At 43.6% G+C, this 26,790-nt stretch overlaps 1 protein-coding gene across 3 annotated transcripts in view; it reads left to right on the top strand.

Annotated features, from left to right (window-relative positions):
- The window catches only part of ZNF280B (zinc finger protein 280B), a 121,047-nt gene that overhangs the window by 47,878 nt on the left and 46,379 nt on the right, over positions 1-26,790 (top strand). For all 3 annotated transcript variants that reach the window (XR_010407467.1, XR_006793021.2, XR_010407466.1), the window contains exons 3-4: positions 15,140-15,334; positions 24,799-24,858. The gene's annotated coding sequence lies outside the window, so the exon portion shown is untranslated. The remainder of the gene's footprint in view (positions 1-15,139; positions 15,335-24,798; positions 24,859-26,790) is intronic.

The following is a 26,790-nucleotide window of genomic DNA, read 5'->3' as shown; positions in this document are numbered from 1 at the left end:
GCAGTAAAACAAGATATGCCTGTACCACTATCCTTTATTAGCTGCAGATATGTTTCATAGGCATTCATGACCCTCCCATAAATAAGCTGAGTGTTTACTATGCACAGGAGCACGGATGGCACATGCCATTCTCTCTGTCCATCAAGCCTCTCATCTCCACCTCCCCTCAGCTGGAGAGTAGATGGAGGAGCCATTCTCTGGCCTCAATTTTCTGAGCTAGCAGATTTTGTCCCAGTAATTTCCTGACTTTGAGATGGCAAATTTGTCCACAAAGATTATGGGAACTCTCCCAGGGCAACCAGATATGGAGGAGTGAAGGAGGCATGATTGGTCAGAGGCAGAAGGTGATGCAGTTGCAACAAAGTAGACACTCCCATGATGGGCTCTAGAGTTGACAAGCCTCTCCGGGTCCTGAAGTGGGATGACAGGGGTAGAACCTGGTAACTACGTATCATTCAGTCTTTGAATGCAAACTGCTCCTAGAAGAGTTGGTGGGCTTGGATGAACCCATAACCCATAACCCATAATCAAGGGTTAGTCTCATAGCATGATTCAGGGGAGACCTGTTGGCTGGTTACACTCATTTGCTGGAGAAGGCATGGTTTAGTCCTAGAGCAGGGCATTATGACAGGGCACCACTACATCCATTACAGTCCACCTCGTGCCCATGCTCGGATCCCCAAGCTTCATACAGTGAGGCTTGGGAGCAATTCCTCCTTGCTGTGGTTTAGTCTCTTTTCCAGATGGAAACTTGAAAGAGGTCATTCACTGGGATGAAATGCAGATCCTGCTGCTGAAGTTGGGCTCAAGAATGTAACCAGTGCTAATTGTCCTCTGTCTCCACCACCCATTTTAGATTTGCCTCAACTGTGATGAGCACCTGGGCAAGTTGAGGTGCCTTCCCTGGTGAGGTTACCCAGATTCTCCTACTTGAGTGTGAGTCCAGTCACCATGTCTTTCTCAGAACTACATTGTTAGATCTATCCACTTATCACCCAAATAAGACAAAGAAGGCATATCAATAGATACCATTCATGTCAGCCACAAAAATTTTCTCTACTCTATCCTGATGATCAGGCTCAACTCTTCCTGCCAATTTGGTAGTTTCTCTCTTTGTCTGTTGTTCTGTTGTCATGAAGGGTGCCAAGTCACCCAATGGAGCTGAAATTAAAGTTTATTGGAACTCTTGCTGTGTCTTCTCATGTATGCATTCATGTATAGAAATCTTGACCTCCAAACCCATACCTTCAGAGTTGTAGGGAATGAACACACAAATTCCCCAAATGGATCACCAGTTGTGATGAATAGAGGGACTTCTCCTATATGTACCCTGTAGTACCAGGAGCCATATGATTTTTTCAATGCAGGGCATAGCACCATCAATTAATTATGCCTTAGGGTGAATATGCATTCTCAAATATGGCTCCCTAAGCAGAAGGGGTGTCTTGGGTTGGTATCTCTGTTGCAATTTCAACCGACTTGGTATTTATACCTTCAAGTCTGTCATTGAATGTGGGATTCCTTGGGATCAGCATGTCACTCTCTGCAGATGAGGTTAACCCTTAAATTGCTGACAGCTTGAAGCTGACCATTGAGCCCTCACAATAGCAGGGGCAAAAAGCATTTATTTGAAGGGGGATCTGAGTTATGTATGCTGACATACCTGTGTCTACCAACTGGGGTGGCTGAGACACAATCACTATAATACATTAATTGAGGCAAGGAACTAAAGGTCCAACTGATCCTTATTAAAACTCTTGACCAGGGGGCCTGTTTTCTTCATGATTTCTACACAGCCCCTGAGAACCTAACCCTGTGTTCTTTTGGGATGCTATAGTGAAAACTGGCTCATAACTCATGAGGTTTCTCCTTGACAGGCTACCAGATTTCAGAATTTCCATTCTGTCAGATCAGTTTGTAAAGAGGGCCTGCTTATCTACATCCATTGTGTAAAATGATTTGATATCTCCACTCCATATTATTCTTCTGTGCAAAATTTCTTGATAGCTCATTCTTTTATAATTTTAAATATTACCTTGCAAGTCTTTTATAAGATGTTTTTAGGGAAAGGAATAAGGATCAACCATGGGGGAAGGAAACTTGATTTAGAGGGAAATGACACTTGCCTCTCTAATAAACAATCCCCAACCTTCCCATCATCTTGCCTAACCATCACAGCCTTGCAGGAAACGCTGCAGAGTTCTACAGTCTGTGTAGGGAACACACACAGAGGGCAGAGGGGCAAATGCTGGTCTGCTTTTCTTTTCTAAAGTTCTTTTCTGCCTTCAAGACACAGGGAAGATCAGTTTTGTAAATTGGATTAAGATGCAGGGAAAGAAACTGCATTCCTAGAGTATAAATCATCTTATACTTACATTAAAACTTTGTGTTTATTACCATATTTTGGAATTAATCCTATTCTTTTTGGATTGTTTTCATTCTATTTTATTTTAGACTTTCCTGCAAGTCAGTGAGAGGGAAATGTGATTATTTCCCTGGTTCCCCTTAAGTGTCACCTTATATATATTCTGCTGCTAAGTTTATCATTACACATAGAATATCATAGCTGTATAGTATGATACTTTTCTCTTGGTAATTAAATGCTGGCTAACCCAAATCCGGAGTTGGGTATGGTAAGTGTGCATGTGTGTATGCGTGTGTGTGCGTTTTTGTGTGTGTATGTGTTTATTTTGCCACTTCTGTTAATAACCAGCCAACTGATGATATATATCTTTGTATTGGCTTTTATGCATGTATTGTTATCAAAAAATAGTGGATTAAAAACAAAACATTTTGAAACCTATAACAATGGATTTAACTGCTTCCTCTGTGACCATGGAGATTAAACTCCCTGGGCCCACAGTAGATAGATGCAGTCTCTGTGATCAGAAGATGGGTGATATTGGGAGCAGAAGGTGAGACTGAGCCTGGTGGTTTGTGTCTCACTTCTCCACCTGCCTCTGTCTTTGTGTCATAGTTGCTGTACCACAGAGCACAGTAATATTGGGCCTCATCCTCTGTCTGGGCCCCAGTGATGGTGAGGGCAGCCTTCTGTCCCACCAGGGAGCTGGAGAATCGGGCAGGTACCCCTGGGTTTAGGTTGCTAGTGCTACTTATCAGACCCTGGGGTACCTGGTAGGGCTTCTGTTGGACCCAGCTAACATGATTACTGGTGGTAACAGCCCTAGTACTGGAACCACAGGTGATTGTGACTGTTCCTCCAGGGCTCATGGACAGTGAAGTTTCCTGAGTCACCATGGCCTGGGAAGTAGCTCCTGAAAACGGGAGAAACCAAAGGTCTGGAGGAAGGACAGGGGCATGAGGGTGCAGTGTGGCCTTTCCCACCCCCCAACCCCCAAAGTCGCCCTGACCTGTGCAGTGAGCCAGAAGTGTGAGCAGGAGAAGAGCCCAGACCATGGTGGAGATGCCCCAGTGCTGAGCTTCTCAACACCCTTCAGCAGAGTCAGCTTGCACAGTTCCCATTATAACTACTACCACCTGCTGGGGCAGGGCTTTCATGCAAATGTGCTCCCCTCCCAGGAGTTCTCAGCAACAACATGGCCAGGTCACAGCTACTGAGCTGTTGCATGTCAGTGGGACCCTGGGCCTGGAAGACCCACGACCAGCCCTCCTCTTACACGTCTGCCTCCCAAACCCCCCGCACTAGTATCCTTTGTTGATGGAAAGATGAACTCCTGCAGGCTTTCCCTTCTTCTCTCCTCTAATTCTCAGGTCTGCCCTTTGTAGTTCTCTGAGAAGGTGACTTTCAGTGCCTGGGGTTCTCCATACAGGAACCTGGTGAAGGAACCTGGGGACATGGTGGCTTAAATGCTCCACTGCCTTTCTTTATTCTTCAGGCCAATTCACACAGCAGCCATGTCTGATGAGTGGGAGAGCCAAGATCTTGGGTGCTGCTGATGTCACAGCTTAGGTCCCCCTTAAACCCAGCTACTCCTGTGTATATCTAGACACATTAATGTGTCAAATATCCCATAGAAGTCTCTTCCAGAGCTCAGGAACATTCCAGAAATTGCATTTGAATATTTTATAGTTTCCTATTGCTCCAGGTCTATAACAGATGGCATGGCAATGATCTTATTAGTGCTTGCCAAATATTCTACCTGATGTTTTTATTATTCTCTTTTTCTCATGGCAGACAGCTATACTAATGCAAGGTCATATGGCTCCAATGGCTGAAGTGTTTGCCTCATACAGAGTATGCAAGACACTCATTTGTCTCTGATTTTTCAAACCTAGTCTCTTTCTTGGTCAGCTGAAAATGGGTCACAGCAATTTCTCCAATTGTAGAGTATGTGCTTCCAGAACCAGAATAAGCCTAGTAAAGTGTTGTGATTCCTTTTTGAGGATGAAAACTGTGAGATATAATGCTTTATTTTATATTTAGAAGTATCTAAAAATGTTCTAGATGAGGGAATCCCTAGGGGACTGGTGGACTCACTGGTGTGGTGGGCACCTGATTCTTTATAGGGTAGGTCCCCCAACCTCAGGAACTTTGGTGTCTTACCAAAGACTTTGATGTACTTCCACCTCTTGCTCATCTTGTTCAATTAAATCAATGTCAGCAATATAAGGCATCATTGTGAAGTTCTGTACAACATGTGGATGGTCCAGTTTTCTTGGAGATATGTTGTCTATGAGGAAAAGTAAAAACAGTTTTTGGGCAACACTTTAAATGTACTATTGTCCACTCTATGTGAGTATTAACAGCATCTGGTACTCCATATGCCAACTGATAAGTATGGAGAAGTGTGCATTCACCAGATTTATGGCTCTTTACCATTTAACTGATTTAGTGTTAATTAATGTACTCTAGAAAATATACCACATCAAGCAGAGCAGCTTCAATTGGGATACTACTTGTCTGAGTTTATAATAGTCCACCTTCATCTGGCAGGATCAATGTGCTTTGATTGTTGTTGGCAGTTTTTGTTTAGAAGCCAGATTGATGAATTGAATGCAGGCATGTTGGGGACTCATACCAATGCATCATTAAGGATAACCCTAATCTCTGCTATTTTCCCACAATAATATTTTGTAAATTTCTATCTTGAAGAAAATGGAACAAGACATGGTTCCAGAGGCTTTGTTTGGCCTTCTCAAATACCCATTGTCTTACTTCTTCGCCTACTTCACCAGGCCAATAAACAAGTATGGAGATTCTGCTGACAGTTATGAATATGTCCCCTGGGTGATTCTATGGACCCAATAGATTTGCTGTAAGCTGTACCTCTAGTAGATGGGATATGCAGTTATCCCCACTGTAATGGAGGGCATGGCGATGCTTTTGGTTCCTGACTAGGAATGTCATTTGAAACGTGTTCAACAATATCAAAATATCTGGATTGTTTCTTTTCTCCAAGCTATGGTCTATTAAATGGCCCAGAGATCACTTTGGGGCAGCAGTGTGAGAGTCATTAGCATGTCTGTTGGCCAAGGGGTGAATTCCTCACAGAGCTCCAGCCTAAATTTCAGTTAAAAACATCAAGGGGGGTGAGTGGGGGCGGGGCAAGATGGCGGAGGAGTGGGAGCCCTGGATTTCGTCTGGTCCCAGGAATTCAGCTGGATAGGGATCAAACCATTCTGAACACCTACAAACTCAACAGGAGATTGAAGAAAAGAATAGCAACAACTCTCTGAACAGAAAAATGACCACTTTCTGGAAGGTAGGACATGCGGAGAAGTGAATCTGAGGTGATATTCGGGAGGATAGATGGCGGGGGAGGGGGCCTCCGTCGGCCACTTCTGGCAAGTGATAGAGCCACGGAGCACAAAATCGGAACTTTTAGAAGTCGGCTCCACTGAGGGACGTCACTCCAGTGGCTAAGCGGGGGGTGGAACCCTCATGGGACAGTGTGGTCTCAGGACCCTCGGGGTCACAGAAAGACTGGGGGTGCCTGAGTGCAGCAGAGCTCCCAGGTATCAGAGTGGGGAAGCTGGCTGCAGACACGGAGCCGAGGAGTGGGCTCTCAGCTCGGGGTTGCCATAAACCGTGATCCGCGCGTGGCACAGTCAGGCCACTGCTGCTCCAGCAGGGACCCAACAAGCGGCAGATCCGGGGAGACTCCCCTTCCTCCCCTGGGAAGAGCGGCGTGGGAGCGCACCGCAGGGATCTGCTGGGTTTGGAGACTCCACATGGGATTAAGTGCCAGAGATAGAAACACACTGTCACAGCTGGGTGAGCATGGAGTGCAGCCGGAGACCGGGGAGACGGCAGTGACTGACGGCTTTTCTCTGGGAGTTCACTGAGGAGTGGAGCTCTGAGTTCTCGGCTCCTCCGGGGCGGAGATTGGGAGGCCGCCATTTTCACTCTCGGCCTCCAAAGCTATACGGAAAACTTGCAGGGAACAAAAGCTCCCGAGAGCAAACCCGAGCAGATTACATAGCCGGGAGGGGGCAAAGGCGGGGCAATTCCGCCTCCAGCAAAGACATTTGGAAACCATGGCAACAGGCCCCTCCCCCAGAAGAGCAGCGAGAACAGCCAGCCAAGACCAATCAATGAGAACGGCAGAACTCCAGCACTAGGGGAATACTGCACATAGAATTCATGGTGTTTTTACCATGATTCTGTAGTCTTTCAAAGTTATTTTTTTTTAACTGTCTTTTTTTTTTCTTTTTCAACCAACATCCTATCAATTCCTTTTTTAAAAAACATTTTTATTTTTCATTTTTAGAGTCATATTCTATCCCTTCATAGTAGTTACCTGTATTTTTGGCATATATATGTTGTTCTCTCTTTAAAATTTTGAGATAGTTTCTACTAACAGATCAAAATATACCCTAAATCTCTAGTGTATGGCCTGTTCTAGTCTGCTTGATCACATTCTCTCCCTTTTTTTTTCTTAAATCCACTTTTCTTTTTTCAAACAACTTATCAATTCCTTTTCTAAAATCTTTTATAATTTTCATCTTTACAGTCATGTTCCATCCCTTCATCATATTAACCCTTATTTTTGTACATATATAAGTTTTTCTTTCTTTAAAATTTTGGGAGGTACTTTCTTCTAACAGACCAAAATACACCCAAATCTAGTGTGTGACACCGATCTATGCACCAGCCTGATCATATTTAACCATATTCTGTTTTTTTTTTGTTTTGTTCTGTTTTTGTTTGTTTTTATCTTTTTCTTTTTTTTTTTTTCTTTTTCTTTTTTCTTTCTTTCCCTTTCTTTCCCCCCATTTCAGGTCTTTTCTGATTTGTTTAGAGTATATTTTCTGGTAACATTGGTACCCTGTTAGCATTTTGTTCTCTCATTCATCTATTCTTCTCTGGACAAAATGACAAGACAGAAAAAAATCACCTCAACAAAAAGAACAAGAGGCAGCACCGACTGCCAGGGACTTACTCAATACGGACATTAGTATGATGTCAAAACTAGAGTTCAGAATGATGATTTTAAAGATACTAGCGGGGCTTGAAAAAAACATGGAAGTTATTAGAGAAACCCTTTCTGGAGAAATAAAAGAACTAAAATCTAACCAAGTTGAAATCAAAAAGGCTATTAATGAGGTGCAATAAAAAATGGAGGTTCTAACTGCTAGGATAAATGAGGCAGAAGAGAGAATTAGCGATATAGAAGACCAAATGATGGAAAATAAAGAAGCTGAGAAAAAGAGAGATAAACAACTACTGGATCATGAGGGCAGAATTCGAGAGATAAGTGATATCATAAGACAAAACAACATTAGGATAATTGGGATCCCACAAGAAGAAGAAAGGGAGAGAGCGGCAGAAGGTATATTGGAGCAAATTATAGCAGAGAACTTCCCTAATTTGGGGAAGGAAACAGGCATCAAAATCCAGGAGGCACAGAGAACCCCTCTCAAAATCAAGAAAAATAGGTCAACACCCCAACATCTAATAGTAAAACTTACGAATCTCAGAGACAAAGAGAAAATCCTGAAAGCAGTTTGGGACAAGAGATCTGTAACCTACAATGGTAGAAACATTAGATTGGCAACAGACCTATCCACAGAGACCTGGCAGGCCAGAAAGGACTGGCAGGATATATTCAGAGCACTAAATGGGAAAAATATGCAGCCAAGAATACTCTATCCAGCTAGCCTGTCATTGAAAATAGAAGGAGAGATAAAAAGCTTCCAGGACAAACAAAAACTAAAGGAATTTGCAAACACGAAACCAGCCCTACAAGAAACCTTGAAAGGGGTCATCTAAGCAAAGAGAGAGCCTAAAAGCAACATAGACCAGAAAGGAACACAGACAATATACAGTAACAGTCACCTTACAGGCAATACAATGGCACTAATTCCATATCTTTCAATAGTTACCCTGAATGTAAATGGGCTAAATGCCCCCATCAAAAGACACAGGCTATCAGATTGGATAAAAAGACAAGACCCATCGATATGCTATCTGCAAGAGACTCATTTTAGACCCAAAGACACCCCCAGATTGAAAGTGAAGGGGTGGAAAACCAATTACCATGCTAATGGACACCAAAAGAAAGTGGGGTGGCAATCCTTATACCAGACAAATTAGATTTTAAACCAAAGACTGTAATAAGAGATGAGGAAGGACACTATATCCTACTTAAAGGGTCTATCCAACAAGAAGATCTAACAATTGTAAATATCTATACCCCTAACATGGGAGCAGCCAATTATACAAGGCAATTAATAATAAAAGCAAAGAAACACATTGACAACAATACAATAATAGTAGGGGACTTTAACACCCCCCTCACTAAAATGGACAGATCATCTAAGCAAAAGATCAACAAGGAAATAAAGACTTTGAATGACACACTGGACCAAATGGACTTCACAGACATATTCAGAACATTCCATCCCAAAGCAACAGAATACACATTCTTCTCTAGTGCCCATGGAACATTCTCCAGAATAGATCACATCCTAGGTCACAAATCAGGTCTCAACTGGTACCAAAAGATTGGGATCATTCCCTGCATATTTTCAGACCACAGTGCTTTGAAACTAGAACTCAGTCACAAGAGGAAAGTTGGAAAGAACTCAAATACATGGAGGCTAAAGAGCATCCTACTAAGAATGAATGGGTCAACCAGGAAATTAAAGAAGAATTTTAAAAATTCATGGAAACCAATGAAAATGAAAACACAACTGTTCAAAATCTTTGGGATGCAGCAAAGGCAATCCTAAGAGGAAAGTATATAGCTATGCAAGCCTTTCTCAAGAAACAAGAAAGGTCTCAAATACACAACCTAACCCTACACCTAAAGGAGCTGGAGAAAGAACAGCAAATAAAGCCTAAACCCAGCAGGAGAAGAGAAATAATAAAGATCAGAGCAGAAATCAATGAAATAGAAACCAAAAGAACAGTAGAACAGATCAATGAAACTAGGAGCTGGTTCTTTGAAAGAATTAACAAGATTGATAAACCCCTGGCCAGACTTATCAAAAAGAAAAGAGAAATGACCCAAATCAACAAAATCATGATGAAAGAGGAGAGATCACAATCAACACCAAAGAAATACAAACAATTTTAAGAACATATTATGAGCAACTATATGCCAGCAGATTAGATAACCTGGAAGAAATGGATGCATTCCTAGAGATGTATCAACTACCAAAACTGAAGCAGGAAGAAATAGAAAACCTGAACAGACCTATAACCACTAAGGAAATTGAAGCAGTCATCAAAAATCTCCCAACAAACAAAAGCCCAGGGCCAGATGGTTTCCCAGGGGAATTCTACCAATCATTTAAAGAAGAATTAATACCTATTCTTCTAAAACTGTTCCAACAAATAGAAATGGAAGGAAAACTTCCCAACTTGTTGTATGAGGCCACCATTACCTTGATCCCAAAACCAGACAAAAACCCCATCAAAAAGGAGAGTTACAGACCCATATCCTTGATGAACATGGATGCAATAATTCTCACGAAAATACCAGCCAATAGGATCCAACAGTACATTAACAGGATTATTCACCACGACCAAGTGGGATTTATCCCTGGGCTGCAAGGTTGGTTCAACATCCACAAATCAGTCAATGTGATACAATACATTAATAAAAGAAAGAACAAGAACCATATGATCCTCTCAATAGGTACAGAAAAAGCATTTGACAAAGTACAGCATCCTTTCTTTTTTTTTTTCTGTCTTTCTTTTTACTTTTATTTTTTTATTGTTATGTTAATCCCCATACATTACATGATTAGTTTTAGATGTAGTGTTCCATGATTCATTGTTTGTGCATAACACCCAGTGCTCCATACAGAATGTGCCCTGCTGAATACCCATCACCAGGCTAACCCATCCTCCCACCCCCCTCCCCTCTAGAACCCTCAGTTTGTTTTTCAGAGTCCATCGTCTCTCATGGTTCGTCTACCCCTCCGATTTCCTCCCCTTCATTCTTCCTCTCCTGCTATCTTCTTCGTCTTCTTCTTTTTTTTTCTTAACATATATTGCATTATTTGTTTCAGAGGTACAGATCTGAGATTGAACAGTCTTGCACAATTCACAGCGCTTACCAGAGCACATACCCTCCCCATTGTCTATCACCCAGTCACCCCATCCCTCCCACACCACCCCCCACTCCAGCAACCCTCAGTTTGTTTCCTGAGATTAAGAATTCCTCATATCAGTGAGGTCATATGATACATGTCTTTCTCTGTTTGACTTATTTCGCTCAGCATAATACCCTCCAGTTCCATCCACGTTGTTGCAAATGGCAAGATCTCATTCCTTTTGATGGCTGCATAATATTCCATTGTATATATATACCACCTCTTCTTTATCCATTCATCTGTCGATGGACATCTTGGCTCTTTCACAGTTTGGCTATTGTGGACATTGCTGCTATAAACATCGGGGTGCACGTACCCTTTCGGATCCCTACTTCTGTATCTTTGGGGTAAATACCCAGTAGTGAAATTACTGGATCATATGGTAGCTCTATTTTCAACTTTTTGAGGAACCTCCATACTGTTTTCCAGAGTGGCTGTACCAGCTTGCATTCCCAACAACAGTGTAGGAGGGTTCCCCTTTCTCCGCATCCCCACCAACATCTGTCATTTCCTGACTTGTTAATTTTAGCCATTCTGACTGGTGTGAGGTGAGATCTCATTGAGGTTTGGATTTGGATTTCCCTGATGCCGAGTGATGTTGAGCACTTTTTCATGTGTCTGTTGGCCATTTGGATGTCTTCTTTGGAAAAATGTCTGTTCATGTCTTCTGCCCATTTCTTGATTGGATTTTTTGTTCTTTGGGTGTTGAGTTTGATAAGTTCTTTTTTTTTTTTTTTAAGATTTTATTTATTTATTTGACAGAGAGAGACAGCGAGAGAGGGAACACAAGCAGGGGGAGTAGGAGAGGGAGAAGCAGGCTTCCCCGCAGAGCAGGGAGCCCGATGTGGGGCTCGATCCCAGGACCCTGGGATCACGACCCGAGCCGAAGGCAGACACTTAACAACTGAGCCACCCAGGCGCCCCGATAAGTTCTTTATAGATTTTGGATATAGCCCTTTACCTGATATGTCATTTGCAAATATCTTCTCCCATTCTGATGGTTGTCTTTTGGTTTTGTTGACTGTTTCCTTTGCTTTGCAAAAGCTTTTTATCTTAATGAAGTCCCAATAGTTCATTTTTGCCCTTGCTTCCCTTGCCTTTGGCAGTGTTTCTAGGAAGAAGTTGCTGCGGCTGAGGTCGAAGAGGTTGCTGCTTGTGTTCTCTTTTAGGATTTTGATGGACTCCTGTCTCACATTGAGGTCTTTCAACCATTTGGAGTCTATTTTTGTGTGTGGTGTAAGGAAATGATCCAGTTTCATTCTTCTGCATGTGGCTGTCCAATTTTCCCAACACCATTTGTTGAAGAGACTGTCTTTTTTCCACTGGACATTCTTTCCTGCTTTGTTGAAGATTAGTTGGCCATAGAGTTGAGGGTCCATTTCTGGGCTCTCTATTCTGTTCCATTGATCTATGTGTCTGTTTTTATGCCAGTACCATACTGTCTTGATGATGACAGCTTTGTAATAGATACAGCATCCTTTCTTGATCAAAACTTTCAGAGTATAGGCATAGAGGGTACATACCTCAATATCATAAAACCCATCTATGAAAAACCTACAGTGAAAATCATTCTCAATGGGGAAAAACTGAGAGCTTTCCCTCTAAGGTCAGGAACGTGGCAGGGATGTCCACTCTCACCACTGCTATTCAACATAGTATTAGAAGTCCTAGCCACAGCAATCAGACAACAAAAAGAAAAAAAAGTCATCCAAATTGGCAAAAAAGAAGTCAAACTCTCACTCTTTGCAGATGATATGATACTTTATGTGGAAAACCCAAAAGAGTCCACCCCAAAACTGCTAGAACTCATATAGGAATTCAGTAAAGTGGCAGGATATAAAATCAATGCACAGAAATCAGTGGCATTCCTATACACCACCAACAAGAGAGAATAAAGAGAAATTAAGGAGTCGATCCCATTTACAATTGCACCCAAAACCATAAGATACCTAGGAATAAATCTAACCAAAGATGCAAGGAATCTGTACTCAGAAAACTATAAAATACTCATGAAAGAAATTAAGGAAGACACAAAGAAATGGAAAAACGTTCCATGCTCATGGATTGGAAGAACAAATATTGTGAAGATGTCAATGCTACCTAGAGCAATCTACACATTCAATGCAATCCCCATCAAAATACCATCCACTTTTTTCAAAGAAATGGAACAAATCATCTTAAATTTGTATGGAACCAGAAAAGACCCTGAATAGCCAGAGGAATGTTGAAAAAGAAAAGCAAAGCTGGCGGCATCACAATTCCGGACTTCAAGCTCTATTACAAAGCTGTCATCATCAAGACAGTATGGTTCTGGCACAAAAACAGACACATAGATCAATGGAACAGAATAGAAAGCCCAGAAATAGACCCTCAACTCTATGGTCAACTCATCTTCAACAAAGCAGGAAAGAATGTCCAATGGAAGTCATTTCAACAAATGGTGTTGGGAAAATTGGACAGCCACATACAGAGGAATGAAACTGGACCATTTCCATACACCACACACAAAAATAGACCCCAAATGGTTGAAGGACCTCAATGTGAGACAGGAGTCCATCAAAATCCTAAAGGAGAACACAGGCAGCATCCTCTTCGACCTCAGCCGCAGCAACTTCTTCCTAGAAACACCACCAAAGGCAAGGGAAGCAAGGGCAAAAATGAACTATTGGGACTTCATCAAGATAAAAAGCTTTTGCACAGCAAAAGAAACAGTCAACAAAACCAAAAGACAACCATCAGAATGGGAGAAGATATTTGCAAGTGACATATCAGGTAAAGGGCTAATATCCAAAATCTATAAAGAACTTCTTAAGCTCAACACCCAAAGAACAAATGATCCAATCAAGAAATGGGCAGAAGACATGAACAGACATTTTTCCAAAGAAGACATCCAAATGGCCAACAGACATTTGAAAAAGTGCTCAACATCACTTGGCATCAGGGAAATCCAAATCCAAACCTCAATGAGATCTCACCTCACACCAGTCAAAATGGCTAAAATTAACAAGTCAGGAAATGACAGATGTTGGTGGGGATGTGGAGAAAGGGGAACCCTCCTACACTGTTGGTGGGAATGCAAGCTGGTGCAGCCACTCTGGAAAACAGTATGGAGGTTCTTCAAAAAGTTGAAAATAGAGCTACGTTATGATCCAGTAATTGCACTACTGGGTATTTACCCCAAAGATACAAATGTAGGGATCCGAAGGGGTACATGCACCCTGGTGTTTATAGCAGCAATGTCCACAATAGCCGAACTGTGGAAAGAGCCAAGATGTCCATCGACAGATGAATGGATAAAGAAGAGGTGGTATCTATATTCAATGGAATATTATGCAGCCATCAAAAAGAATGAGATCTTGCCATTTGCAACAACATGATGGAACTGGAGGGTGTTATGCTGGGCAAAATAAGTCAAACAGAGAAAGACATGTATCATATGACCTCACTGATATGAGGAATTCTTAATCTCAGGAAACAAACTGAGGGTTGCTGGAGTGGTGGGGGATGGGAGGGATGGGGTGGCTGGGTGAAAGACATTGGGGAGGGTATGTGTTATGGTGAGCACTGTGAATTGTGCAAGACTGTTGAATCTCAGATCTGTACCTCTGAAGCAAATAATACATTATATGTTAAAAAAAGAAGAAGAAGAAGAAGATAGCAGGGGGGAAGAATGAAGGGGGGGAAATCAGAGGGAGAGATGAACCATGAGAGACTATGGACTTTGAAAAACAAAATGAAGGTTCTAGAGGGGAGGGGGGTGGGAGGATAGGTTAGCCTGGTGATGGGTATTAAAGTGGGCACGTTGTGCGTGGAGCACCGGGTGTTATAGGCAAACAATGAATCATGGAACACTATATCAAAAACTAATGATGTAATGTGTTGGGATTAACATAACATAATAAAAAATTCAAGGTGGGCACTTGGGTAACTCAGTTGATTAAACATTTGCCTTTGGCTCATGTCATGATCCCAGGGTCCTGGGATGGAGACCAGCCTTGGACTCCCAGCTCAGCAGGGTATCTGCTTCTCCCTCTCCCTCTGTCTGCCACTCCCCCTGCGTGTGCTCTCTCTCTTTCTCTCTCTCATAAAAAATTAATAAATAAAATCATTTAAAAAAAAAAAAAAGCTTCCAGGCACTTGAGTGGCTCAGTTGGTTAAGCATCTGCCTTCGGCTCAGGTCATAATCCTGGAGTCCCCAGATCAAGTTCTGCATCGGGGTCCCTGCTCAGTGGGGAGTCTGCTTCTCCCTCTGCCCCTCACCTGGCTTGTGTTCTCTCTCTCTATCAAATAAGTAAGTAAGTAAATAAATAAATCTAAAAAAATAAAATTCTTCAAGGCATGAAAAATGCTTGAATCAATAACCTGCATAATAAGATATATTATTATATTAGGGTGGCTATACCTAGTCCCTTGTACATCCATTCTTTATGTTTTGGTCGTCTAGACTGACAGCATCCTCAGTGGCTACTATCTGCCCTGGGGCCTGGAATGCTGGGGCCCCATAGCCATGCCCACTGCATTCTGTGTGTTAGTCCTCTCTGACCGCTGCTCTTTGCCATAATTTTATCCACCCTCTTTTAATTAAGACGTTTCTCTGTCCTCTAATTTTTAGGGATCATATGATTCTTGTTGCTATCAGAGAGAAAAATTCAGTAATGGATTCCTACTATGAGCCCTGGCCAACCAAGAACTACATGAGTGAGCAATGAGGTCAATGGGGACAGAGGAGCTGAGGATGTTGTATGTATTATGAGCACACCTGTGAAAGGCTCAACGTCCTCAAAACTAAAAACCCATCAGGCAGCAGGTGAGTGGCAACAAGGATACCTGTCAACGTATTCACTCTCATGATTCCAGAAGTGCCTGAGAAAATATTTTGCAGTACAAGGCAACATTTGCTGTGGACTGAGACCAGATAGGGCATGCAGAGACAGGATTGTCACAGACAGTTGCTGATTCCCAAAATATCTCAGAAGGTGAACACTCTCAAAGCAGGGAGAGGAGGTGAACAGTGAGTCAGCCAAGGGGAGGAACATGGGTCCCGGCTCAGATCAGCCATGAGGTTTGGTCTCACTCCCCCTGCTGTCACACTGTGGGGAGGGAACCCGCTCCCACCACCGTGGTTTGTTGAACAGTTGGAGTCATTACATCTTCTTCCTGGATATTCGGAACGTTCAGCTCCCAGACTAGGTCAGAGCTGGATGTGAGAAGCACTGATTATGGAGGGAAAGTCCTAGAAATGATACAGTGGAGGAGAGGAGAGAAGGGCAGGAGGGCTTCTGTCTGAACAGGAGGCATCTATCCCTGGGATATGTGGACTGGGGGTTCTTCTGTAATCCAAAGACTTTAGTTCTTTCTGTCAGGGACTTCTCTTCAGTTCTTCTCTGCAGATCACTTCCTTCTTATGCCATTCTCCATGATTTAGAAATGCAGAATCTCAGGCCCCTCTCCAGACTCAGAGGAATCCGAATCCAAATTTTACACGATTCCAGATGATTCATATGCACATTGAAGTGTGAGACTAACTGATCTAACACATGTAGGAAGGCCACACTTTGTTTTTGGTGACTCACTGCTTTTCACGTTTTAATCAATTCTGTTTTCCAATCAGCCTCTCCAGGACATGAACTCTCTGTTTTACCATTTTGTGCATTTTATGTCCAGAGTACTCTACACAGGGTTTCCCACTGAAGGTGGTAGGCATCTCCCTCTTCTCTGACTAGATCCAGATGCATTTTAATAAAAGCAAGATAATCTTCACAACTTCACAACTTCAGAGTCTTTAGCCCTGGTAATCAGTTGGAACCACCTAATGGCTACCTGTATTTTTAATGCAAGTTTTAAGGTATTATTAAGCAGTAATTGTATATTTATAGACTTTTAAGCTCAGGATAAATTACTTGTAGTACCTTTCCATGACACTAGCAGTGCTCAAAACATGAGCAAAAATATGAAATATCAGCAAAACTATGATAACAATTGTGTAACAATTAAAAACCCATTGGGAAGAAAGTGTTTAAATTCAGAAAGATATTGACTGTTTGATATATTAGGTTCCTAGGGCGGCCGTAACAAAGTAGCACAAATGAAGTGCTTCAATTAAAAGTTACTGTCTCACAGTTCTGGAGGCCAAAAGCTCCAGATCCATAGGGTGGGGCCATGTTCCCTCTGAAGCCTGTAGGGGAATCTTTCCCTGCCTCCCCTGACTTCTAGTGGTTTGAGGGCAATTTTTGGCATTTCCTGGGTGCATCTGCAAACTGCAGACTCTGCCTCCAGCTTCCCGCGGTGTGCTCCTTGTCTCTACGTGGCTGTCCTATTGTAAGTGCACACCTCATACTGGACTAGGAGGCCACCTTCCGCCAGAAGAGCCTCATCTTAACTAATTGCATCTATGACAACCCTATTTGCAGATCAGGTCGCATTCTTGGGTCTTGAGGGCTACAGCTGCAACATATGTTCTTTGGGAGGATGCAATTTATCCCAGAATATTAGGGAAAAAGAATCCTTCCAAAATGTTTATAATTTTTAATATTTAAAAGAAGTATAGATTTGTATCGCATTAAAATGCAACCTAATTTAAAATAAACGTTATGTTAATTATTTTAAAAATTTGGGGAGGTTTATTTATTTACTTAAATAATCTCTGCACCTAACGTGGGGCTTAAACTCAGACCTTAAAATCAAGCATCCCACCCTCTTCCGACTGAGCCAGGCAGGCGCACCGTGAAACTTTAGAAATATACTAAATGAGGGTTTCCTCTGTTCTTGGCTGTCAAGGAATATCGGAATTGTTCCTTTTTTCTGGAGGAAATGTGTTTTAGCTCAGGTTTTAGTTCTGATCCAGGCACATACAAATCCTTGCCTAATACAAAAGAACTGAAATCTGTTCTTTGTGGACCAGTTCCTCTCAAGACATTCATACATTTACTGCACTTCAGGACTCAAACAGGAATGGGAAGCAATTCAGACACTGAATCTCTGTGACTCTAAGGATGGTCAACATTTAGGCTGCCCTGAGAGCTCAGGTGTCTGGGCGTGGAATGCCAGCATTTGTACCCACACACTGTGAAACAAAAGTTTATGTCTTACTTCCTCATCTGGGTCTCTCACTGTGCTTACCATCACCATATTGTAGGAAGCAGTAGTACTCAGCCTCGTCCTAGGGCTGGGCCCCTGTGAGGGTCAGGACAGCCTTGCCCCCAAGGAGGGAGCCTGAGAATCGGGCAGGGGTCCAGGAATGTTTACTGTATGCATTATATATCAGTGTCCTAGGGGATTGGCCAGGCTTCTGCTGGAACCAAGCTGGATAGTGTAAATTGCTGACCGCTCCGTAGCTGGAGGCACATGTGAGAGAGACTGTCTCTCCTGGAGACACGGTGAGTGAGGGCTCCTGAGTCACCACAGCCTCAGAACTGGTCCCTGAAATGAAAACAGACCCGTGTTAGGAAATGAAGAATAGGCAGAGGGATCCCTCCAAAAGCTGGCCTCTGAAATCTCCATGAACCTGGGCAGTGGGTGAGGAGGGGGAGGAGGAGGAGTGGAGTCCAGGTCATGGTGTGGACTTTCCAGAGGTCCCCTGGCCTTACAGCTGGTGCTTGTCTCTGGGATGTGTCCTTTTATCTCCTCCTGAGCTCCAGGGGTAAAGGGTGTGTTTGGTGGGGTATTATGCAAATATGAGCCACAGTGCCATTTAATTCTGGCTCCTAGGCCCATCTTGTAGCTCAAATCCAAAAAGAAGGGCTGGGGAAGTTAAGAGCTCGGAGTTTGTCCCCTGGGAGGAAGCAGCTGCAGTCACCTTTCACTCAGGCAGTGAGCAAGGATGCAAGGCGCAGTCAGGTGGAACCATTTCAGTTGGTTTCAGGCCTTGGCAGCTCTGAGCAGGTGCACAGCGCCCCCTGGTGACATCCTCAGGAGACTACTCACGGGGGTGGGAATTCAGCAGGCATGCAGCCCATTTGTGCTTTCAACAAATACATAATAAATAGGTGTTACCTACTCTTGAGTCTCTCCAGAGAGTTTTCTTTTTCAGTTTCATCTGTTGTATTTTAAGTTCTATAATTTCAGTTTGGTGTGTTTTGATGACTTGCATTTCAATTGCATATTTCTGTCTTTTCCATTTATTCCAAGACTGTAGCTGCTCCTCAGATGGATTTTCTCGTTGTTGCCTGAAAATATCTGTCCCATAATGTCAGCATGTGAGTGATCTCAGTGTTGGTGGCAGTCGATTCTCCTTTCTCACTCAAGGTTTGATTTTCCTGGTTCTTGACAAGACAAGTGATCATTTTTACTGGATCCTGGATATTTTTGGATATTTATCAAGTAATGCTCGGTACCCAATTACCTTCCTTGAATCATCAGGTGATCCTCCCCTTGAGGATCAGCAGGAGGTCAGGGGCTGTATGTCAGTTTCCCAGTGGCCCCAGGGAAAGTGGAGCGCTCACTCCCACAGTTTTGCTGCTGACTCTTTGCTGGAGAAAGTGTGGCAAGAGAGTCACCTCCCAGTGCCCAACGTGGAGGTGGGTGGTGTTGTGGGATAAGCTCTGAGCTGGGCCCTGCTGACCCCAGAGAGGGATGCTTAGGCCTGAATGGAGGTGCAGAGTTTGCTCAGCAAACTCACTGGGCTCTGTGCCCTCACTGACACCAGGGAGGGGAGGGGTCAAATGCTGGGCCAGCTTCCCTGCCTTCCAGCCCCTTTTTCAGTGTGTTCGTGCCAGGTGGGAGTCCAGGGTCTGCTCTTTACTGGCCCCATAGTCACTAGCAGGGGTATAGGAGTGCAGACCAGCTCTGCCTTATAGCACCCCATTCAGTCTTCCTGCTGAGGGATGGGCTTCAGATGCGCTTCCCGGGACCTGCCAAAATCATGGGTGGGAAGAACTGGAATGCTAAAGTAGCCCACTGGCCCTGCCTTGCCCAGGCTTGTTGATGCTCCCGTGTGATGGAGGCTCAGCTTTCCACTGAGACCAATGACACTACACAAGGTGGGCAATGGGACATTGCCCTTTTCTGCTAGGAGGAGAGGGACACTTAGGTGTCTGCTCAGCACTGCTGTGAGCCTTGCATGAGGGCATAGTTTGGGGATTCATTAGTGTGTGCAGATGGGTGATGGGCAGGTTTGTCGAAATATTTTCTCTGCTCAGGTCAACTCATACCCAGATCCTCTGGCCATGGGGGTTGGCATTTTTGGAGTTTTGGTGGATTTTATTTTCTTTTTCCCATTCTGGCCCTCTTCGTGATTCTTGGTTGGAGGCTCCTGCAGCATCCTGTCTTACATGTTGGGGAGGTGATAGAAGAGAAGAAGCCCAGGGAACTCACTGCTGTGTTTTCCTCAACTGTTGAGGTCTGTAGGAAGTCTTCCTTCTTCCTTCTACCTTCTGGAGTTCCTATACTTGTTTGTATTTTGTCCAGAAACTTTTTGTTTTAAATGAGAGAACCTGGTTGATTGGGAGCACTTCCTCTTGGTCAGAACTGGGAATCCTGGTGGTGCCTGCTCTGAATGGTTTCCTCCAGTGGTAGGATGGTGGAGTTCCTGCTTAGCTCGTGCTGTGGAGGTGATTTATCATGATTCCTAAGCTATAGAAATAAAAGATAGGTAATTTGAATATTATTTTTACATTGTTCTTTACAGAATAATAAAAAGAAAATGTATTACATGACCAAGTGTTGGGTGTGAAAAGTTTTATAGGCAGTGCTGGGACTCAGTACAGCATAAATGTTGAGCTTTGGTCTCTTAAACATGGAGGAGAAAACAGGATATATTTTTATTCTTTTTCTCCCCCATGTGTTTGTGTGTTGAATTTTTTATTCTGTAATAATTTTACGGTGACAGAAAAAATACAAAGATAGTACAGAGATCCCTATATACCTTTCACCCAGATTATTCTAATGATAACATCATGCATGACTATGACATATTTATGAAAACAAGAACTGAATAGTGATCCAATGATATTAAGGAAATTGCAGACTTTATCCCGATTTCACAAGTTTTTGCCACTAATGTCATTCTTTGCTCCTGGATCCGGTCCAAGTAACCACACTGCATTTATTCATCATGACATACGGAAATCCTCCAATGTGTAAGGTTTTCAATCTTTCTTTGTTTTCTTGACCTTGGGAATTTTGCCTAACTGCCCATCCCCAACATCACATCTGAAGGCTCAGGTACCCAGCAAGGGATCCAGGTGAGTGCTGTGCCTGAAGTTCTTCTTTGACCTGCATCTTCACACAGCATCTCACATCCTAGTGCTTTGTCCCTGGACACAGTGAACCTCAGCCAGCCCTGAGCACAGGAGCCTGGGAGGGATAGGAGGGTCTCTGCTCTGACCCCCTGAATGGAAGAGGCCATGCTGTGGAGGGCTGTCCCCCTGCTGGGATGGTCCTCAGGCTCTGAGCAAGAAACCTAAAAAGGGTGGTTAGCTGTTTCAACAAACAAACAAACAAAATGCCAGCTCAACAGGCTCTGATTATTACAACTTGGACCACCAGGCAAAGTTTCTGTATTATCATGGGTTTTATGTTTGTTTTCCTTTCTCCTGAGTTCACATAGGTTGCATAAGAAGCTGGGAGGAAAGATATTGTGATCCAGAAGTTACTTCCAAGTACAGTCAGTGTGAATTCAAGTTATTTTAAATTGCAAGAGAATCAGCATCCACGGCCCTGAGCAGGCTGAGTTATTTGTCCCACTTCCCCATCTGTGTGTGTCCCTGTGACCACACTGCTGTGCCAGATCTGACAGTAATAATCGGTCCCCTTCTCAGCCTGCAGCCCCGAGATGAGCAGAGGCCCTGCATTGGCTGGGGCATCTTTGGATCCAGAGAAGTGGCTGGGGACACTGGAGCCCTGGTATTTATCTGAGTCTGAGGAGTAGTACAAGGGATACCAAGGAGGGCTCCCTGGCTTCTGCTGGTATCAGTTTTGTAGTAGCTCCCAACACTGATGTCCCTGCTCAGGGTACAGGCGAGTCTGGCTGTTGTTCCAGGAGGAACAGAGAGGGAGGGTGGCTGGGTCAGCACAGGCTGGGACAGGGAACCTGCAAACATAGACACTCACGGGTGATAGAGTAGAGACCAGGGTAAAGCTTCTCAGGATCTGAGCCACAGGGCCAGATACCAGCTGGAGGGCTTCCCTGTGTCCCTGAGGTCTGTCCCTACCTTTGCCGTGAGTGAGGAACATGAGGAGGACAGGAGTCCAGGCCGTGGTGACAGAGACACTGGTGCCCACAGTGGGCCGGGCTACCCCAGGCCTCCTTCTCTCCCCCACCCTCTGCCATTGGAGGGGCTCTCCATGCAAATGGGTCCACCCAGTGACTGCCCAGCCCCTCCCTGAGCCCTGGTGCTGGGGCTCAGCTCACAGACACACTGAGGAGGATGGGGGTTGGCTTCAGCCCAGGGGAGAGCCCTGGGAGGATGCACCTGCTGAGACCACCCACAGGTCCCTGCTCAGGGGACTCTGCCAGGCCAGAGAGGACACAGCTGCTGAGTCCCCATCAGGGAGCACAGGATGCAGCCTCCAAGCACAGGCTTATTTGCTTGAATGGTCCTCATTGAGCAGCTGTGGAGGGACCACAGGGCAGTTCCACAGCACCCCTTGCTGGTCACAGGTTACACACTCACCAAGGCCCTAAGCCCTCAAAGTCCAGTTGGTTTCTGCAGCTCACCAGGTCTGGGTCTATATTCACATCAGTGGTCTGATGCGTAGAAAGTGAGGCCCATGGTGCTGCCCATGAATACTGTTGCATGTTCCACTCTCAGAAGGAGTCCTGGCTTATGGGAGATGCAAACATTTACCTAAATTAAAACTTAAGTTGCTGGCAACCCAGAGAAGATAACTGCACCCATCATCTTCCTCCATTGGTCTGGGATTTAAAATATGCATGTTTTCAGTATTTTAAAACTCCTGTGCATTAAAGCAATGGGTTCCAACTACTCTCTCATGAATTGAGTTTTGTTTTAATCATCTATTTTTCAACTAATTTCATCATCTTACTAATTTACAAAGTAAAGGGAAAACAATGAATTTATTTTGATGAAGTACAATATCATTTTTTATTGTATAGATAGTGCTGTTGGTGTCTTGTCTAACCAAGTTTATACAAACTCTAGATCTTGAAGATTTTCTCCTGTGTTTTCTTCTATGCATATATAGCTTTATGTTATACAGTTATGTCTATGATCCTTTTAGTGCATTTTTTCATGAGGTGAGAATTTTAGGTGAGATTCATTTCCCCCTATGGATAGCCAATAGTTCTGTGGCTATTTCTCCAGGAGACTATCCTCCGTCCTCTGCAAGACTTTTGCAACTTTGTCAAAAGTACTTGTCCATACTTTCTTAGGTCAGTTTCTGGGTTTTCTGTTTTGTTCCATTGACCAATGTGTCTACCTTCCATCCATAACACTCTATCTTGTTGTGATAGGGGTTGAATTAGACTTTTACACAATTTGGGAAGAGTTGACGTCTTTACTATATTGAGTCTTCTCATCCATGAACAGAACATGCCTCTCCATTGTTTTAGTCCACTTCGGTTACATGTATCAGGATTTCAGCATCCATGGCTTGTACACATTTTGTTAAATATGCACCTAAAAATTTTGTCGTTGAGTGGTTTTAATGGTATTTTAAATCAGTTTTCACATGTTTATTGCTAGTCTATACACATTTAAATGATCTTTCTAGGGGTGCCTGGGTGGCTCAGTTGGTTAAGCGTCTGCCTTCAGCTCAGGTCATGATCTCCGGGTCCTGGGATCGGGCCCTGCGTTGGGCTCCCTGCTTAGTGGAGGGTCTGCTTCTCCCTCTCCCTCTGCCTTTCCCCTCCCCTTGTGCTCTCTCTCTCTCTCTCAAATGAATAATGAATAAATAAAATCTTTAAAAAATGATCTTTCTATGTTGATCTTGCATCATATGACTACACCTTCCTGAAATTACTAATTATTCCTCAAGTTCATATTTATATACCTATTTGTAGTTTTCCTTGTATTTTTCTGGTGGACCATTCTCACCCCTGAAAATAGGGACAATGTCTCTTGCTCTTTAGTCTTATGCCTCTCATTAATTTTCTTGCCTCATGGTTCTGTCTGGAGCATCCTGTCCTATGTAGAACAGCAGTGTTGAGATTGAACATCAATGCCTTGGTCCCGACCTGAGGACAGAGCTCTCAGTGATTCATCTTCATGTGTATTAGCTATCAGGACTTTATAGTTTTCTTTATCACACTGAGGCTGTGCTCCTCTAGTTTTCATTCTCTGAGAATTTTTATCCTATTCATTCAATCATTCACACTTATTATCATGAATAGGTTTTGAATTGTGTCATATGCTTTTTTCATATTGATTGATAAGATCATGGGACTTTTCTCCTTTAGCCTGTTAATACAGGAGATTACATTGATTGCTGTTTGAATATAAAACTGTCTGAATATAAAACCTTGCATCCCCACAATAAACCCCATTTGGTCATGGTATATACTCTTGTTATACTATACATAACTCAATTCTATTTTCTAATATTTTCTTTAGAATTTTTGGGCCTCTATTTGTGAGGGATATTCCATTTGTTTCTTTGTTTTGTGGCAGGAAGCTGTTGGTAACAGCTACCAACTGAAAAATTTAAAATCATTGTCTTAGCCAAATTCAGCATTTTGATCCACAAATGAGGAAGACCTAGTCATTTATTCAAGTTTTCTTTATTTCTTTTACAATGTTTTGTAGTTTTCCATGTATAAGACTTTCAGTTTTTCTAAAATATATCCTTAAGAATTTCATTATTATGGAATTATAAATGGCATTGTTTTTATTTTTTATTTTATTTTATTTTTTTTAATATATTTTTTTAAAGACCTTCATTTATCTATTTGAGAGAGAGAGAATGAGAGAGAGCACATGAGAGTGGGGAGGGTCAGAGGGAGAAGCAGACTCCCCGCCGAGCAGGGAGCCCGATGCGGGACTCGATCCCAGGACTCCAGGATCATGACCTGAGCCGAAGGCAGCCGCTTAACCAACTGAGCCACCCAGGCACCCCATTGTTTTTATTTTTAAATGTTGATGGCTTACTGCTTCTGTATAGAATACCATTCATCTCTGCATGTTGGTTTTGTAAGTGGAAGCCCAGATTGAAGCCCTTAGACTGGAAACATCTGTGAGCTGCCACCAGACCCAGAACTGGAATCAACACTGTTTGGCCTCTAACACCTCCTTTGAGTAATTTTTATTTCTGAGCAAGTAAATTTTGCCTTTGAAAACATGAACATGATGAGAATGTGTCATCATCTGTTTCCAGGAAAACAAAGGATCTGTTGAAGATCTGACAACTGAAGTCAACCCCTGAGCCACCTGACAGGTAATGTCACCAGACCCAGAGAGTGGAGGGGGATTTTGTCTCACTTCCCTGTGGGTCCAGAACATTGCATTATCTTGGCATATATGACAGTAATAGTCTCCTTGCCCTCATGCTGGAGTCCAGAAATGTCAGAATACCTGAACTGGTTGAAACATCTTTGGATCCAAAAAATGACAGGGAACCTGGCATCCCTGATGTGTATCTGACTCTGAGATGAATCTAGGAGATACTGGGGAGGGCTCCCTGGCTTCTCCTGGTGCCAGTATGCATATGCATACTGGCATATAAATATATATATTTACCATTAACGATGGACTTCTCAGAGTGTATGTGAGTCTGGCAGATTCTTCCAGGGATGCAGAGGAGGGTGTCTGAATCAGATACACAGGCTGGGAGAAGGAACCTGCAAACACAAACACTCACAGGTGATGGGGCAGGGATGGAGTTGAAGTTGTTTGGGTATCTTATCCAAAGAGGTTGACATAGGCTTGGGGGCTGCCCCAGATCACTGAATATGGTCCTCATCTGTGCAGTGAGAGGGGAACACAAGGAGGAGAAGCGTCCACAGCATGGCAGATACACACCTGCTGACACTCCACAGCAGGATCTGGGCTGCCTCAGGCATATGTCATCCCTTCGGTGGCCTCTGGGAGAAGGGGCTATTCCTCTACACTTGTTTCCCCTACTGGTGATCTGGTGATCTCTGCTCCACTCTGAAAGGAGTTGAGTTATGCACTCAGGTTTTAGACAGAGAGGGCTGGTGGGTGAGCCTCAGAGTTTGTCCCCTGGAGTGACTAGGGAAGAAATGGCTGCTGGGTCCTTCCACAGACCTGTGAACAGCCAGAGAGGACACACCTTCTGAGTTCCCACCAGCACACACAGGTACCTATAACCCAGCCCTGGGGAGTTTGGGTGATTTAAGGGAGATTACAAAGAAGTCACCCCCGTGCACACACTAAGGAAAGACCCACAGTGCCCCTTGCTGCCCACTGGCCAAACTTCAACCTCTCAGTGGATATAATGATAGGGGCACAGGCCTGAGAGCCTGGTCGCTGTGAGTCTTCCAATACCCATGGGCCAGAGTCCCTGCTCTGCCCTCAGGTAACTGATATTAATAAGCAGCCCTTCCCATTGTGGGAATTCCTAGAGTAGCAGAAGGGAGACATAATGGAAATATGACCCTGTACAGGGTGAGTGGGAATGCAGAGGGCTGGGAGCAATGGCCTGATCCCTCCTTCAGCAGGGCCATGTGAGGCGCCACTGGGGACCTGGTCTGAATGCAGGCAGCATGTCCTGCAGCAGGGCAATGAAAGCAACACCACTCCTGGAAAGGGGCAGGGTTCCAGATTAAGTAGCAGAGTGTGCAAATACTCACTAACATAGTAGCAGACACTCATGGTGGGAAAACAATTGCTACCAAGTGGCCCCTGTGTGGAAACAGCTGGACAATGAGGGTATTTGTGGATGGGTAGTAAGGAAGATATTTCTATATTGAAGAGATTGAAAGGTATGTATAATAATTTTATTGAGTGACCTACCATCAACTGCACATATTTAAAGTTTTCAACTGGATACATTTTGAGAGGTATAGAAACACATGAAGCTATCACCACAGTCAAGTTGATGATGTAGGGCTAAGGTCAGGCTGCCAGAGGATGGGCATCTTTGGCATGAACATTGTTTTGTGTTAAAAGCAATCACAACCCAATCAATCCAGGAAAAGCTCTTTACCGCCCCTCCTCCTCCACCAGCTGCACATCTGTCAAGAACAAGCTATTAACAGAGATATTGCTTTACCTAAGAAACATATCTGCAACGGGGCAAGTTTTGTTTTCCAAACATCTCCTTTCACCTTCCTGCTGAGGGTCATCCTCTCCTTTGTATACCCAGACCCTACCCACCTTAACTCAGGATGTCAGATAAGCCTCATAT

Source organism: Mirounga angustirostris, unplaced genomic scaffold (assembly GCF_029215605.1).
Source record: "Mirounga angustirostris isolate CCGP_5_RB_7025 unplaced genomic scaffold, mMirAng1.0.hap1 SCAF_14, whole genome shotgun sequence".
Lineage (NCBI taxonomy): Eukaryota > Metazoa > Chordata > Mammalia > Carnivora > Phocidae > Mirounga > Mirounga angustirostris.
This window is presented reverse-complemented; position numbering and strand designations above follow the sequence as displayed.